The 15,944-nt window shown below is 31.6% G+C and overlaps 23 non-coding genes across 23 annotated transcripts; all 23 read left to right on the top strand.

Annotated features, from left to right (window-relative positions):
* Positions 1 to 583: 583 nt before the first annotated feature.
* TRNAL-UAA (transfer RNA leucine (anticodon UAA)) lies at positions 584 to 666 on the top strand. The gene has a single exon. It is a non-coding gene; the product is annotated as a tRNA-Leu (tRNA).
* Positions 667 to 1,263: 597 nt separating this feature from the next.
* Positions 1,264 to 1,346, top strand: TRNAL-UAA (transfer RNA leucine (anticodon UAA)). The gene has a single exon. It is a non-coding gene; the product is annotated as a tRNA-Leu (tRNA).
* Positions 1,347 to 1,942: 596 nt separating this feature from the next.
* On the top strand, positions 1,943 to 2,025 carry TRNAL-UAA (transfer RNA leucine (anticodon UAA)). The gene has a single exon. It is a non-coding gene; the product is annotated as a tRNA-Leu (tRNA).
* A 593-nt stretch (positions 2,026 to 2,618) lies between these two features.
* TRNAL-UAA (transfer RNA leucine (anticodon UAA)) lies at positions 2,619 to 2,701 on the top strand. The gene has a single exon. It is a non-coding gene; the product is annotated as a tRNA-Leu (tRNA).
* Positions 2,702 to 3,297: 596 nt separating this feature from the next.
* TRNAL-UAA (transfer RNA leucine (anticodon UAA)) lies at positions 3,298 to 3,380 on the top strand. Its single transcript has one exon. It is a non-coding gene; the product is annotated as a tRNA-Leu (tRNA).
* A 596-nt stretch (positions 3,381 to 3,976) lies between these two features.
* On the top strand, positions 3,977 to 4,059 carry TRNAL-UAA (transfer RNA leucine (anticodon UAA)). The gene has a single exon. It is a non-coding gene; the product is annotated as a tRNA-Leu (tRNA).
* A 596-nt stretch (positions 4,060 to 4,655) lies between these two features.
* On the top strand, positions 4,656 to 4,738 carry TRNAL-UAA (transfer RNA leucine (anticodon UAA)). The gene has a single exon. It is a non-coding gene; the product is annotated as a tRNA-Leu (tRNA).
* Positions 4,739 to 5,334: 596 nt separating this feature from the next.
* Positions 5,335 to 5,417, top strand: TRNAL-UAA (transfer RNA leucine (anticodon UAA)). Its single transcript has one exon. It is a non-coding gene; the product is annotated as a tRNA-Leu (tRNA).
* Positions 5,418 to 6,014: 597 nt separating this feature from the next.
* Positions 6,015 to 6,097, top strand: TRNAL-UAA (transfer RNA leucine (anticodon UAA)). The gene has a single exon. It is a non-coding gene; the product is annotated as a tRNA-Leu (tRNA).
* A 596-nt stretch (positions 6,098 to 6,693) lies between these two features.
* Positions 6,694 to 6,776, top strand: TRNAL-UAA (transfer RNA leucine (anticodon UAA)). Its single transcript has one exon. It is a non-coding gene; the product is annotated as a tRNA-Leu (tRNA).
* A 593-nt stretch (positions 6,777 to 7,369) lies between these two features.
* On the top strand, positions 7,370 to 7,452 carry TRNAL-UAA (transfer RNA leucine (anticodon UAA)). Its single transcript has one exon. It is a non-coding gene; the product is annotated as a tRNA-Leu (tRNA).
* A 596-nt stretch (positions 7,453 to 8,048) lies between these two features.
* TRNAL-UAA (transfer RNA leucine (anticodon UAA)) lies at positions 8,049 to 8,131 on the top strand. Its single transcript has one exon. It is a non-coding gene; the product is annotated as a tRNA-Leu (tRNA).
* Positions 8,132 to 8,727: 596 nt separating this feature from the next.
* On the top strand, positions 8,728 to 8,810 carry TRNAL-UAA (transfer RNA leucine (anticodon UAA)). Its single transcript has one exon. It is a non-coding gene; the product is annotated as a tRNA-Leu (tRNA).
* Positions 8,811 to 9,407: 597 nt separating this feature from the next.
* Positions 9,408 to 9,490, top strand: TRNAL-UAA (transfer RNA leucine (anticodon UAA)). Its single transcript has one exon. It is a non-coding gene; the product is annotated as a tRNA-Leu (tRNA).
* A 592-nt stretch (positions 9,491 to 10,082) lies between these two features.
* On the top strand, positions 10,083 to 10,165 carry TRNAL-UAA (transfer RNA leucine (anticodon UAA)). Its single transcript has one exon. It is a non-coding gene; the product is annotated as a tRNA-Leu (tRNA).
* A 597-nt stretch (positions 10,166 to 10,762) lies between these two features.
* Positions 10,763 to 10,845, top strand: TRNAL-UAA (transfer RNA leucine (anticodon UAA)). Its single transcript has one exon. It is a non-coding gene; the product is annotated as a tRNA-Leu (tRNA).
* Positions 10,846 to 11,441: 596 nt separating this feature from the next.
* On the top strand, positions 11,442 to 11,524 carry TRNAL-UAA (transfer RNA leucine (anticodon UAA)). Its single transcript has one exon. It is a non-coding gene; the product is annotated as a tRNA-Leu (tRNA).
* A 596-nt stretch (positions 11,525 to 12,120) lies between these two features.
* TRNAL-UAA (transfer RNA leucine (anticodon UAA)) lies at positions 12,121 to 12,203 on the top strand. The gene has a single exon. It is a non-coding gene; the product is annotated as a tRNA-Leu (tRNA).
* Positions 12,204 to 12,799: 596 nt separating this feature from the next.
* On the top strand, positions 12,800 to 12,882 carry TRNAL-UAA (transfer RNA leucine (anticodon UAA)). The gene has a single exon. It is a non-coding gene; the product is annotated as a tRNA-Leu (tRNA).
* A 593-nt stretch (positions 12,883 to 13,475) lies between these two features.
* TRNAL-UAA (transfer RNA leucine (anticodon UAA)) lies at positions 13,476 to 13,558 on the top strand. Its single transcript has one exon. It is a non-coding gene; the product is annotated as a tRNA-Leu (tRNA).
* A 596-nt stretch (positions 13,559 to 14,154) lies between these two features.
* Positions 14,155 to 14,237, top strand: TRNAL-UAA (transfer RNA leucine (anticodon UAA)). The gene has a single exon. It is a non-coding gene; the product is annotated as a tRNA-Leu (tRNA).
* Positions 14,238 to 14,833: 596 nt separating this feature from the next.
* On the top strand, positions 14,834 to 14,916 carry TRNAL-UAA (transfer RNA leucine (anticodon UAA)). Its single transcript has one exon. It is a non-coding gene; the product is annotated as a tRNA-Leu (tRNA).
* A 596-nt stretch (positions 14,917 to 15,512) lies between these two features.
* On the top strand, positions 15,513 to 15,595 carry TRNAL-UAA (transfer RNA leucine (anticodon UAA)). The gene has a single exon. It is a non-coding gene; the product is annotated as a tRNA-Leu (tRNA).
* The last annotated feature ends 349 nt before the right edge of the window (positions 15,596 to 15,944 follow it).

Here is a 15,944-nt window from a genome sequence, read left to right as displayed (position 1 = left end):
CATCTTCCTAAAAGATTCAAGGAAAAATTTGGACATTAAAAGAATTTTAAAGATTCTTTGTTGAGTAGGTATGTTATTGAGCCATATAAACTCTAATTTCAACGACAATATTGCTTTCTGATAAGAAATATGATGAATATTAGCGACTTTTTCCAAAGGAGAGTGATTATTTTTTTGAAGTTGCTGAAGATCCCTATTGTATTAAACGTGATACTTTATGCTGTCCAGGCAGATATTTTATAATATGATCTAATCCTTGAATGAAGGATTATGATAAAAAGCAAGAGCAACCTTGATACCTGTGCACTCTCAAAAAATGGTGCATACCAAATAATAAATAAATGTAAAAAATGAGTGCATAGCTTTCTATGCTGTCCATCCCTTTAAAAGAATCAACAGAGTTCCATTTATATATTACTCTTGTCTTCAAAGTGAAGATCTTGTATACAGCATATAATATGAAAGAGACAGGTAAAGACGCGTAATAAGGTAGTGGAGAAATTGAAGAAAAAACGATCATATACACCAAATTACATATGAACATTGCAACTATGATAGATAGAAAAAAATCTGTGAAAATCTCACCAGGATGGCCGAGTGGTTAAGGTGTTGGACTTAAGATCCAATGGATTTATATCCGCGTGGGTTCGAACCCCACTACTGGTATGAATTTTAATTTCATCTTCCTAAAAGATTCAAGGAAAAATTTGGACATTAAAAGAATTTTAAAGATTCTTTGTTGAGTATGTATGTTATTGAGCTTTAGAAACTCTAATTTCAACGACAATATTGCTTTCTGATAAGAAATATGATGAATATTAGCAACTATTTCCAAATGAGAGTGATTATTTTTTTTGAAGTTGCTAAAGATCCCTATTGTATTAAACGTGATACTTTATGCTGTCCAGGCAGATATTTTATAATATGATCTAATCCTTGAATGAAGGATTATGATAAAAAGCAAGAGCAACCTTGATACCTGTGCACTCACAAAAAATGGTGCATACCAAATAATAAATAAATGTAAAAAATGAGTGCATAGTTTTCTATGCTGTCCATCCCTTTAAAAGAATCAACAGAGTTCCATTTATATATTACTCTTGTCTTTAAAGTGAAGATCTTGTATACAGCATACAATATGAAAGAGACAGGTAAAGACGAGTAATAAGGTAGTGGAGAAATTGAAGAAAAAACGATCATAGAAACCTAATTACATATGAACATTGCAACTATGATAGATAGAAAAAAACCTGTGAAAATCTCACCAGGATGGCCGAGTCGTTAAGGCGTTGGACTTAAGATCCAATGGATTTATATCCGCGTGGGTTCGAACCCCACTTCTGGTATGAATTTTAATTTCATCTTCCTAAAAGATTCAAGGAAAAATTTGGACATTAAAAGAATTTTAAAGATTCTTTGTTGAGTAGGTATGTTATTGAGCAATATAAACTCTAATTTCAACGACAATATTGCTTTCTGATAAGAAATATGATGAATATTAGCAACTTTTTCCAAAGGAGAGTGATTATTTTTTTGAAGTTGCTGAAGATCACTATTGTATTAAACGTGATACTTTATGCTGTCCAGGCAGATATTTTATAATATGATCTAATCCTTGAATGAAGGATTATGATAAAAAGCAAGAGTAACCTTGATACCTGTGCACTTTCAAAAAATGGTGCATACCAAATAATAAATAAATGTAAAAAATGAGTGCATAGTTTTCTATGCTGTCCATCCCTTTAAAAGAATCAACAGAGTTCCATTTATATATTACTCTTGTCTTCAAAGTGAAGATCTTGTATACAGCATACAATATGAAAGAGACAGGTAAAGACGAGTAATAAGGTAGTGGAGAAATTGAAGAAAAAACGATCATACAAACCTAATTACATATGAACATTGCAACTATGATAGATAGAAAAAAAAATGTGAAAATCTCACCAGGATGGCCGAGTGGTTAAGGCGTTGGACTTAAGATCCAATGGATTTATATCCGCATGGGTTCAAACCCCACTTCTGGTATGAATTTTAATTTCATCTTCCTAAATGATTCAAGGAAAAATTTGGACATTAAAAGAATTTTAAAGATTCTTTGTTGAGTAGGTATGTTATTGAGCAATATAAACTCTAATTTCAACGACAATATTGCTTTCTGATAAGAAATATGATGAATATTAGCAACTTTTTCCAAAGGAGAGTTATTATTTTTTTGAAGTTGCTGAAGATCACTATTGTATTAAACATACTTTATGCTGTCCAAGCAGATATTTTATACTATGATCTAATCCTTGAATGAAGGATTATGATAAAAAGCAAGAGCAACCTTGATACCTGTGCACTCTCAAAAAATGGTGCATACCAAATAATAAATAAATGTAAAAAATGAGTGCATAGTTTTCTATGCTGTCCATCCCTTTAAAAGAATCAACAGAGTTCCATTTATATATTACTCTTGTCTTCAAAGTGAAGATCTTGTATACAGCATACAATATGAAAGAGACAGGTAAAGACGAGTAATAAGGTAGTGGAGAAATTGAAGAAAAAACGATCATACACACCAAATTACATATGAACATTGCAACTATGATAGATAGAAAAAAACCTGTGAAAATCTTACCAGGATGGCCGAGTGGTTAAGGCGTTGGACTTAAGATCCAATGGATTTATATCCGTGTGAGTTCAAACCCCACTTCTGGTATGAATTTTAATTTCATCTTCCTAAAAGATTCAAGGAAAAATTTGGACATTAAAAGAATTTTAAAGATTCTTTGTTGAGTAGGTATGTTATTGAGCAATATAAACTCTAATTTCAACGACAATATTGCTTTCTGATAAGAAATATGATGAATATTAGCAACTTTTTCCAAAGGAGAGTGATTATTTTTTTGAAGTTGCTGAAGATCACTATTGTATTAAACGTGATACTTTATGCTGTCCAAGCAGATATTTTATAATATGATCTAATCCTTGAATGAAGGATTATGATAAAAAGCAAGAGCAACCTTGATACCTGTGCACTCTCAAAAAATGGTGCATACCAAATAATAAATAAATGTAAAAAATGAGTGCATAGTTTTCTATGCTGTCCATCCCTTTAAAAGAATCAACAGAGTTCCATTTATATATTACTCTTGTCTTCAAAGTGAAGATCTTGTATACAGCATACAATATGAAAGAGACAGGAAAAGACGAGTAATAAGGTAGTGGAGAAATTGAAGAAAAAACGATCATACACACCTAATTACATATGAACATTGCAACTATGATAGATAGAAAAAAAAATGTGAAAATCTCACCAGGATGGCCGAGTGGTTAAGACGTTGGACTTAAGATCCAATGGATTTATATCCGCGTGGGTTTGAACCCTACTTCTGGTATGAATTTTAATTTCATCTTCCTAAAAGATTCAAGGAAAAATTTGGACATTAAAAGAATTTTAAAGATTCTTTGTTGAGTAGGTATGTTATTGAGCCATATAAACTCTAATTTCAACGACAATATTGCTTTCTGATAAGAAATATGATGAATATTAGCGACTTTTTCCAAAGGAGAGTGATTATTTTTTTGAAGTTGCTGAAGATCCCTATTGTATTAAACGTGATACTTTATGCTGTCCAGGCAGATATTTTATAATATGATCTAATCCTTGAATGAAGGATTATGATAAAAAGCAAGAGCAACCTTGATACCTGTGCACTCTCAAAAAATGGTGCATACCAAATAATAAATAAATGTAAAAAATGAGTGCATAGTTTTCTATGCTGTCCATCCCTTTAAAAGAATCAACAGAGTTCCATTTATATATTACTCTTGTCTTCAAAGTGAAGATCTTGTATACAGCATATAATATGAAAGAGACAGGTAAAGACGAGTAATAAGGTAGTGGAGAAATTGAAGAAAAAACGATCATACACACCAAATTACATATGAACATTGCAACTATGATAGATAGAAAAAAACCTGTGAAAATCTTACCAGGATGGCCGAGTGGTTAAGGCGTTGGACTTAAGATCCAATGGATTTATATCCGTGTGAGTTCAAACCCCACTTCTGGTATGAATTTTAATTTCATCTTCCTAAAAGATTCAAGGAAAAATTTGGACATTAAAAGAATTTTAAAGATTCTTTGTTGAGTAGGTATGTTATTGAGCAATATAAACTCTAATTTCAACGACAATATTGCTTTCTGATAAGAAATATGATGAATATTAGCAACTTTTTCCAAAGGAGAGTGATTATTTTTTTGAAGTTGCTGAAGATCACTATTGTATTAAACGTGATACTTTATGCTGTCCAAGCAGATATTTTATAATATGATCTAATCCTTGAATGAAGGATTATGATAAAAAGCAAGAGCAACCTTGATACCTGTGCACTCTCAAAAAATGGTGCATACCAAATAATAAATAAATGTAAAAAATGAGTGCATAGTTTTCTATGCTGTCCATCCCTTTAAAAGAATCAACAGAGTTCCATTTATATATTACTCTTGTCTTCAAAGTGAAGATCTTGTATACAGCATACAATATGAAAGAGACAGGAAAAGACGAGTAATAAGGTAGTGGAGAAATTGAAGAAAAAACGATCATACACACCTAATTACATATGAACATTGCAACTATGATAGATAGAAAAAAAAATGTGAAAATCTCACCAGGATGGCCGAGTGGTTAAGACGTTGGACTTAAGATCCAATGGATTTATATCCGCGTGGGTTTGAACCCTACTTCTGGTATGAATTTTAATTTCATCTTCCTAAAAGATTCAAGGAAAAATTTGGACATTAAAAGAATTTTAAAGATTCTTTGTTGAGTAGGTATGTTATTGAGCCATATAAACTCTAATTTCAACGACAATATTGCTTTCTGATAAGAAATATGATGAATATTAGCGACTTTTTCCAAAGGAGAGTGATTATTTTTTTGAAGTTGCTGAAGATCCCTATTGTATTAAACGTGATACTTTATGCTGTCCAGGCAGATATTTTATAATATGATCTAATCCTTGAATGAAGGATTATGATAAAAAGCAAGAGCAACCTTGATACCTGTGCACTCTCAAAAAATGGTGCATACCAAATAATAAATAAATGTAAAAAATGAGTGCATAGCTTTCTATGCTGTCCATCCCTTTAAAAGAATCAACAGAGTTCCATTTATATATTACTCTTGTCTTCAAAGTGAAGATCTTGTATACAGCATATAATATGAAAGAGACAGGTAAAGACGAGTAATAAGGTAGTGGAGAAATTGAAGAAAAAACGATCATATACACCAAATTACATATGAACATTGCAACTATGATAGATAGAAAAAAATCTGTGAAAATCTCACCAGGATGGCCGAGTGGTTAAGGTGTTGGACTTAAGATCCAATGGATTTATATCCGCGTGGGTTCGAACCCCACTACTGGTATGAATTTTAATTTCATCTTCCTAAAAGATTCAAGGAAAAATTTGGACATTAAAAGAATTTTAAAGATTCTTTGTTGAGTATGTATGTTATTGAGCTTTAGAAACTCTAATTTCAACGACAATATTGCTTTCTGATAAGAAATATGATGAATATTAGCAACTATTTCCAAATGAGAGTGATTATTTTTTTTGAAGTTGCTAAAGATCCCTATTGTATTAAACGTGATACTTTATGCTGTCCAGGCAGATATTTTATAATATGATCTAATCCTTGAATGAAGGATTATGATAAAAAGCAAGAGCAACCTTGATACCTGTGCACTCACAAAAAATGGTGCATACCAAATAATAAATAAATGTAAAAAATGAGTGCATAGTTTTCTATGCTGTCCATCCCTTTAAAAGAATCAACAGAGTTCCATTTATATATTACTCTTGTCTTTAAAGTGAAGATCTTGTATACAGCATACAATATGAAAGAGACAGGTAAAGACGAGTAATAAGGTAGTGGAGAAATTGAAGAAAAAACGATCATACAAACCTAATTACATATGAACATTGCAACTATGATAGATAGAAAAAAACCTGTGAAAATCTCACCAGGATGGCCGAGTCGTTAAGGCGTTGGACTTAAGATCCAATGGATTTATATCCGCGTGGGTTCGAACCCCACTTCTGGTATGAATTTTAATTTCATCTTCCTAAAAGATTCAAGGAAAAATTTGGACATTAAAAGAATTTTAAAGATTCTTTGTTGAGTAGGTATGTTATTGAGCAATATAAACTCTAATTTCAACGACAATATTGCTTTCTGATAAGAAATATGATGAATATTAGCAACTTTTTCCAAAGGAGAGTGATTATTTTTTTGAAGTTGCTGAAGATCACTATTGTATTAAACGTGATACTTTATGCTGTCCAGGCAGATATTTTATAATATGATCTAATCCTTGAATGAAGGATTATGATAAAAAGCAAGAGTAACCTTGATACCTGTGCACTCTCAAAAAATGGTGCATACCAAATAATAAATAAATGTAAAAAATGAGTGCATAGTTTTCTATGCTGTCCATCCCTTTAAAAGAATCAACAGAGTTCCATTTATATATTACTCTTGTCTTCAAAGTGAAGATCTTGTATACAGCATACAATATGAAAGAGACAGGTAAAGACGAGTAATAAGGTAGTGGAGAAATTGAAGAAAAAACGATCATACAAACCTAATTACATATGAACATTGCAACTATGATAGATAGAAAAAAAAATGTGAAAATCTCACCAGGATGGCCGAGTGGTTAAGGCGTTGGACTTAAGATCCAATGGATTTATATCCGCATGGGTTCAAACCCCACTTCTGGTATGAATTTTAATTTCATCTTCCTAAATGATTCAAGGAAAAATTTGGACATTAAAAGAATTTTAAAGATTCTTTGTTGAGTAGGTATGTTATTGAGCAATATAAACTCTAATTTCAACGACAATATTGCTTTCTGATAAGAAATATGATGAATATTAGCAACTTTTTCCAAAGGAGAGTTATTATTTTTTTGAAGTTGCTGAAGATCACTATTGTATTAAACATACTTTATGCTGTCCAAGCAGATATTTTATACTATGATCTAATCCTTGAATGAAGGATTATGATAAAAAGCAAGAGCAACCTTGATACCTGTGCACTCTCAAAAAATGGTGCATACCAAATAATAAATAAATGTAAAAAATGAGTGCATAGTTTTCTATGCTGTCCATCCCTTTAAAAGAATCAACAGAGTTCCATTTATATATTACTCTTGTCTTCAAAGTGAAGATCTTGTATACAGCATACAATATGAAAGAGACAGGTAAAGACGAGTAATAAGGTAGTGGAGAAATTGAAGAAAAAACGATCATACACACCAAATTACATATGAACATTGCAACTATGATAGATAGAAAAAAACCTGTGAAAATCTTACCAGGATGGCCGAGTGGTTAAGGCGTTGGACTTAAGATCCAATGGATTTATATCCGTGTGAGTTCAAACCCCACTTCTGGTATGAATTTTAATTTCATCTTCCTAAAAGATTCAAGGAAAAATTTGGACATTAAAAGAATTTTAAAGATTCTTTGTTGAGTAGGTATGTTATTGAGCAATATAAACTCTAATTTCAACGACAATATTGCTTTCTGATAAGAAATATGATGAATATTAGCAACTTTTTCCAAAGGAGAGTGATTATTTTTTTGAAGTTGCTGAAGATCACTATTGTATTAAACGTGATACTTTATGCTGTCCAAGCAGATATTTTATAATATGATCTAATCCTTGAATGAAGGATTATGATAAAAAGCAAGAGCAACCTTGATACCTGTGCACTCTCAAAAAATGGTGCATACCAAATAATAAATAAATGTAAAAAATGAGTGCATAGTTTTCTATGCTGTCCATCCCTTTAAAAGAATCAACAGAGTTCCATTTATATATTACTCTTGTCTTCAAAGTGAAGATCTTGTATACAGCATACAATATGAAAGAGACAGGAAAAGACGAGTAATAAGGTAGTGGAGAAATTGAAGAAAAAACGATCATACACACCTAATTACATATGAACATTGCAACTATGATAGATAGAAAAAAAAATGTGAAAATCTCACCAGGATGGCCGAGTGGTTAAGACGTTGGACTTAAGATCCAATGGATTTATATCCGCGTGGGTTTGAACCCTACTTCTGGTATGAATTTTAATTTCATCTTCCTAAAAGATTCAAGGAAAAATTTGGACATTAAAAGAATTTTAAAGATTCTTTGTTGAGTAGGTATGTTATTGAGCCATATAAACTCTAATTTCAACGACAATATTGCTTTCTGATAAGAAATATGATGAATATTAGCGACTTTTTCCAAAGGAGAGTGATTATTTTTTTGAAGTTGCTGAAGATCCCTATTGTATTAAACGTGATACTTTATGCTGTCCAGGCAGATATTTTATAATATGATCTAATCCTTGAATGAAGGATTATGATAAAAAGCAAGAGCAACCTTGATACCTGTGCACTCTCAAAAAATGGTGCATACCAAATAATAAATAAATGTAAAAAATGAGTGCATAGTTTTCTATGCTGTCCATCCCTTTAAAAGAATCAACAGAGTTCCATTTATATATTACTCTTGTCTTCAAAGTGAAGATCTTGTATACAGCATATAATATGAAAGAGACAGGTAAAGACGAGTAATAAGGTAGTGGAGAAATTGAAGAAAAAACGATCATATACACCAAATTACATATGAACATTGCAACTATGATAGATAGAAAAAAATCTGTGAAAATCTCACCAGGATGGCCGAGTGGTTAAGGTGTTGGACTTAAGATCCAATGGATTTATATCCGCGTGGGTTCGAACCCCACTTCTGGTATGAATTTTAATTTCATCTTCCTAAAAGATTCAAGGAAAAATTTGGACATTAAAAGAATTTTAAAGATTCTTTGTTGAGTAGGTATGTTATTGAGCTTTAGAAACTCTAATTTCAACGACAATATTGCTTTCTGATAAGAAATATGATGAATATTAGCAACTATTTCCAAATGAGAGTGATTATTTTTTTTGAAGTTGCTAAAGATCCCTATTGTATTAAACGTGATACTTTATGCTGTCCAGGCAGATATTTTATAATATGATCTAATCCTTGAATGAAGGATTATGATAAAAAGCAAGAGCAACCTTGATACCTGTGCACTCTCAAAAAATGGTGCATACCAAATAATAAATAAATGTAAAAAATGAGTGCATAGTTTTCTATGCTGTCCATCCCTTTAAAAGAATCAACAGAGTTCCATTTATATATTACTTTTGTCTTCAAAGTGAAGATCTTGTATACAGCATACAATATGAAAGAGACAGGTAAAGACGAGTAATAAGGTAGTGGAGAAATTGAAGAAAAAACGATCATACACACCAAATTACATATGAACATTGCAACTATGATAGATAGAAAAAAACCTGTGAAAATCTCACCAGGATGGCCGAGTGGTTAAGGCGTTGGACTTAAGATCCAATGGATTTATATCCGCATGGGTTCGAACCCCACTTCTGGTATGAATTTTAATTTCATCTTCCTAAAAGATTCAAGGAAAAATTTGGACATTAAAAGAATTTTAAAGATTCTTTGTTGAGTAGGTATGTTATTGAGCAATATAAACTCTAATTTCAACGACAATATTGCTTTCTGATAAGAAATATGATGAATATTAGCAACTTTTTCCAAAGGAGAGTGATTATTTTTTTGAAGTTGCTGAAGATCACTATTGTATTAAACGTGATACTTTATGCTGTCCAGGCAGATATTTTATAATATGATCTAATCCTTGAATGAAGGATTATGATAAAAAGCAAGAGCAACCTTGATACCTGTGCACTCTCAAAAAATGGTGCATACCAAATAATAAATAAATGTAAAAAATGAGTGCATAGTTTTCTATGCTGTCCATCCCTTTAAAAGAATCAACAGAGTTCCATTTATATATTACTCTTGTCTTCAAAGTGAAGATCTTGTATACAGCATATAATATGAAAGAGACAGGTAAAGACGAGTAATAAGGTAGTGGAGAAATTGAAGAAAAAACGATCATATACACCAAATTACATATGAACATTGCAACTATGATAGAAAAAAATCTGTGAAAATCTCACCAGGATGGCCGAGTGGTTAAGGTGTTGGACTTAAGATCCAATGGATTTATATCCGCGTGGGTTCGAACCCCACTTCTGGTATGAATTTTAATTTCATCTTCCTAAAAGATTCAAGGAAAAATTTGGACATTAAAAGAATTTTAAAGATTCTTTGTTGAGTAGGTATGTTATTGAGCTTTAGAAACTCTAATTTCAACGACAATATTGCTTTCTGATAAGAAATATGATGAATATTAGCAACTATTTCCAAATGAGAGTGATTATTTTTTTTGAAGTTGCTAAAGATCCCTATTGTATTAAACGTGATACTTTATGCTGTCCAGGCAGATATTTTATAATATGATCTAATCCTTGAATGAAGGATTATGATAAAAAGCAAGAGCAACCTTGATACCTGTGCACTCTCAAAAAATGGTGCATACCAAATAATAAATAAATGTAAAAAATGAGTGCATAGTTTTCTATGCTGTCCATCCCTTTAAAAGAATCAACAGAGTTCCATTTATATATTACTTTTGTCTTCAAAGTGAAGATCTTGTATACAGCATACAATATGAAAGAGACAGGTAAAGACGAGTAATAAGGTAGTGGAGAAATTGAAGAAAAAACGATCATACACACCAAATTACATATGAACATTGCAACTATGATAGATAGAAAAAAACCTGTGAAAATCTCACCAGGATGGCCGAGTGGTTAAGGCGTTGGACTTAAGATCCAATGGATTTATATCCGCATGGGTTCGAACCCCACTTCTGGTATGAATTTTAATTTCATCTTCCTAAAAGATTCAAGGAAAAATTTGGACATTAAAAGAATTTTAAAGATTCTTTGTTGAGTAGGTATGTTATTGAGCAATATAAACTCTAATTTCAACGACAATATTGCTTTCTGATAAGAAATATGATGAATATTAGCAACTTTTTCCAAAGGAGAGTGATTATTTTTTTGAAGTTGCTGAAGATCACTATTGTATTAAACGTGATACTTTATGCTGTCCAGGCAGATATTTTATAATATGATCTAATCCTTGAATGAAGGATTATGATAAAAAGCAAGAGCAACCTTGATACCTGTGCACTCTCAAAAAATGGTGCATACCAAATAATAAATAAATGTAAAAAATGAGTGCATAGTTTTCTATGCTGTCCATCCCTTTAAAAGAATCAACAGAGTTCCATTTATATATTACTCTTGTCTTCAAAGTGAAGATCTTGTATACAGCATACAATATGAAAGAGACAGGTAAAGACGAGTAATAAGGTAGTGGAGAAATTGAAGAAAAAACGATCATACACACCAAATTACATATGAACATTGCAACTATGATAGATAGAAAAAAACCTGTGAAAATCTCACCAGGATGGCCGAGTGGTTAAGGCGTTGGACTTAAGATCCAATGGATTTATATCCGCGTGGGTTCGAACCCCACTTCTGGTATGAATTTTAATTTCATCTTCCTAAAAGATTCAAGGAAAAATTTGGACATTAAAAGAATTTTAAAGATTCTTTGCTGAGTAGGTATGTTATTGAGCAATATAAACTCTAATTTCAACGACAATATTGCTTTCTGATAAGAAATATGATGAATATTAGCAACTTTTTCCAAAGGAGAGTGATTATTTTTTTGAAGTTGCTGAAGATCACTATTGTATTAAACGTGATACTTTATGCTGTCCAAGCAGATATTTTATAATATGATCTAATCCTTGAATGAAGGATTATGATAAAAAGCAAGAGCAACCTTGATACCTGTGCACTCTCAAAAAATGGTGCATACCAAATAATAAATAAATGTAAAAAATGAGTGCATAGTTTTCTATGCTGTCCATCCCTTTAAAAGAATCAACAGAGTTCCATTTATATATTACTCTTGTCTTCAAAGTGAAGATCTTGTATACAGCATACAATATGAAAGAGACAGGTAAAGACGAGTAATAAGGTAGTGGAGAAATTGAAGAAAAAACGATCATACAAACCTAATTACATATGAACATTGCAACTATGATAGATAGAAAAAAACCTGTGAAAATCTCACCAGGATGGCCGAGTGGTTAAGGCGTTGGACTTAAGATCCAATGGATTTATATCCGCGTGGGTTCGAACCCCACTTCTGGTATGAATTTTAATTTCATCTTCCTAAAAGATTCAAGGAAAAATTTGGACATTAAAAGAATTTTAAAGATTCTTTGTTGAGTAGGTATGTTATTGAGCAATATAAACTCTAATTTCAACGACAATATTGCTTTCTGATAAGAAATATGATGAATATTAGCAACTTTTTCCAAAGGAGAGTGATTATTTTTTTGAAGTTGCTGAAGATCACTATTGTATTAAACGTGATACTTTATGCTGTCCAGGCAGATATTTTATAATATGATCTAATCCTTGAATGAAGGATTATGATAAAAAGCAAGAGTAACCTTGATACCTGTGCACTCTCAAAAAATGGTGCATACCAAATAATAAATAAATGTAAAAAATGAGTGCATAGTTTTCTATGCTGTCCATCCCTTTAAAAGAATCAACAGAGTTCCATTTATATATTACTCTTGTCTTCAAAGTGAAGATCTTGTATACAGCATACAATATGAAAGAGACAGGTAAAGACGAGTAATAAGGTAGTGGAGAAATTGAAGAAAAAACGATCATACAAACCTAATTACATATGAACATTGCAACTATGATAGATAGAAAAAAAAAAGTGAAAATCTCACCAGGATGGCCGAGTGGTTAAGGCGTTGGACTTAAGATCCAATGGATTTATATCCGCATGGGTTCAAACCCCACTTCTGGTATGAATTTTAATTTCATCTTCCTAAATGATTCAAGGAAAAATTTGGACATTAAAAGAATTTTAAAGATTCTTTGTTGAGTAGGTATGTTATTGAGCAATATAAACTCTAATTTCAACGACAATATTGCTTTCTGATAAGAAATATGATGAATATTAGCAACTTTTTCCAAAGGAGAGTTATTATTTTTTTGAAGTTGCTGAAGATCACTATTGTATTAAACATACTTTATGCTGTCCAGGCAGATATTTTATACTATGATCTAATCCTTGAATGAAGGATTATGATAAAAAGCAAGAGCAACCTTGATACCTGTGCACTCTCAAAAAATGGTGCATACCAAATAATAAATAAATGTAAAAAATGAGTGCATAGTTTTCTATGCTGTCCATCCCTTTAAAAGAATCAACAGAGTTCCATTTATATATTACTCTTGTCTTCAAAGTGAAGATCTTGTATACAGCATACAATATGAAAGAGACAGGTAAAGACGAGTAATAAGGTAGTGGAGAAATTGAAGAAAAAACGATCATACACACCAAATTACATATGAACATTGCAACTATGATAGATAGAAAAAAACCTGTGAAAATCTTACCAGGATGGCCGAGTGGTTAAGGCGTTGGACTTAAGATCCAATGGATTTATATCCGTGTGAGTTCAAACCCCACTTCTGGTATGAATTTTAATTTCATCTTCCTAAATGATTCAAGGAAAAATTTGGACATTAAAAGAATTTTAAAGATTCTTTGTTGAGTAGGTATGTTATTGAGCCATATAAACTCTAATTTCAACGACAATATTGCTTTCTGATAAGAAATATGATGAATATTAGCGACTTTTTCCAAAGGAGAGTGATTATTTTTTTGAAGTTGCTGAAGATCCCTATTGTATTAAACGTGATACTTTATGCTGTCCAGGCAGATATTTTATAATATGATCTAATCCTTGAATGAAGGATTATGATAAAAAGCAAGAGCAACCTTGATACCTGTGCACTCTCAAAAAATGGTGCATACCAAATAATAAATAAATGTAAAAAATGAGTGCATAGTTTTCTATGCTGTCCATCCCTTTAAAAGAATCAACAGAGTTCCATTTATATATTACTTTTGTCTTCAAAGTGAAGATCTTGTATACAGCATACAATATGAAAGAGACAGGTAAAGACGAGTAATAAGGTAGTGGAGAAATTGAAGAAAATACGATCATACACACCAAATTACATATGAACATTGCAACTATGATAGATAGAAAAAAACCTGTGAAAATCTCACCAGGATGGCCGAGTGGTTAAGGCGTTGGACTTAAGATCCAATGGATTTATATCCGCGTGGGTTCGAACCCCACTTCTGGTATGAATTTTAATTTCATCTTCCTAAAAGATTCAAGGAAAAATTTGGACATTAAAAGAATTTTAAAGATTCTTTGTTGAGTAGGTATGTTATTGAGCAATATAAACTCTAATTTCAACGACAATATTGCTTTCTGATAAGAAATATGATGAATATTAGCAACTTTTTCCAAAGGAGAGTGATTATTTTTTTGAAGTTGCTGAAGATCACTATTGTATTAAACGTGATACTTTATGCTGTCCAGGCAGATATTTTATAATATGATCTAATCCTTGAATGAAGGATTATGATAAAAAGCAAGAGCAACCTTGATACCTGTGCACTCTCAAAAAATGGTGCATACCAAATAATAAATAAATGTAAAAAATGAGTGCATAGTTTTCTATGCTGTCCATCCCTTTAAAAGAATCAACAGAGTTCCATTTATATATTACTCTTGTCTTCAAAGTGAAGATCTTGTATACAGCATACAATATGAAAGAGACAGGTAAAGACGAGTAATAAGGTAGTGGAGAAATTGAAGAAAAAACGATCATACACACCAAATTACATATGAACATTGCAACTATGATAGATAGAAAAAAACCTGTGAAAATCTCACCAGGATGGCCGAGTGGTTAAGGCGTTGGACTTAAGATCCAATGGATTTATATCCGCGTGGGTTCGAACCCCACTTCTGGTATGAATTTTAATTTCATCTTCCTAAAAGATTCAAGGAAAAATTTGGACATTAAAAGAATTTTAAAGATTCTTTGTTGAGTAGGTATGTTATTGAGCAATATAAACTCTAATTTCAACGACAATATTGCTTTCTGATAAGAAATATGATGAATATTAGCAACTTTTTCCAAAGGAGAGTGATTATTTTTTTGAAGTTGCTGAAGATCACTATTGTATTAAACGTGATACTTTATGCTGTCCAAGCAGATATTTTATAATATGATCTAATCCTTGAATGAAGGATTATGATAAAAAGCAAGAGCAACCTTGATACCTGTGCACTCTCAAAAAATGGTGCATACCAAATAATAAATAAATGTAAAAAATGAGTGCATAGTTTTCTATGCTGTCCATCCCTTTAAAAGAATCAACAGAGTTCCATTTATATATTACTCTTGTCTTCAAAGTGAAGATCTTGTATACAGCATACAATATGAAAGAGACAGGTAAAGACGAGTAATAAGGTAGTGGAGAAATTGAAGAAAAAACGATCATACAAACCTAATTACATATGAACATTGCAACTATGATAGATAGAAAAAAAAATGTGAAAATCTCACCAGGATGGCCGAGTGGTTAAGGCATTGGACTTAAGATCCAATGGATTTATATCCGCGTGGGTTCGAACCCCACTTCTGGTATGAATTTTAATTTCATCTTCCTAAAAGATTCAAGGAAAAATTTGGACATTAAAAGAATTTTAAAGATTCTTTGTTGAGTAGGTATGTTATTGAGCAATATAAACTCTAATTTCAACGACAATATTGCTTTCTGATAAGAAATATGATGAATATTAGCAACTTTTTCCAAAGGAGAGTGATTATTTTTTTGAAGTTGCTGAAGATCACTATTGTATTAAACGTGATACTTTATGCTGTCCAGGCAGATATTTTATAATATGATCTAATCCTTGAATGAAGGATTATGATAAAAAGCAAGAGCAACCTTGATACCTGTGCACTCTCAAAAAATGGTGCATACCAAATAATA

This window comes from Mixophyes fleayi, chromosome 3 (assembly GCF_038048845.1).
Source record: "Mixophyes fleayi isolate aMixFle1 chromosome 3, aMixFle1.hap1, whole genome shotgun sequence".
Lineage (NCBI taxonomy): Eukaryota > Metazoa > Chordata > Amphibia > Anura > Limnodynastidae > Mixophyes > Mixophyes fleayi.
The sequence above is the reverse complement of the archived record's forward strand: the minus strand, read 5'-3'. Positions and strand labels throughout refer to the sequence as shown.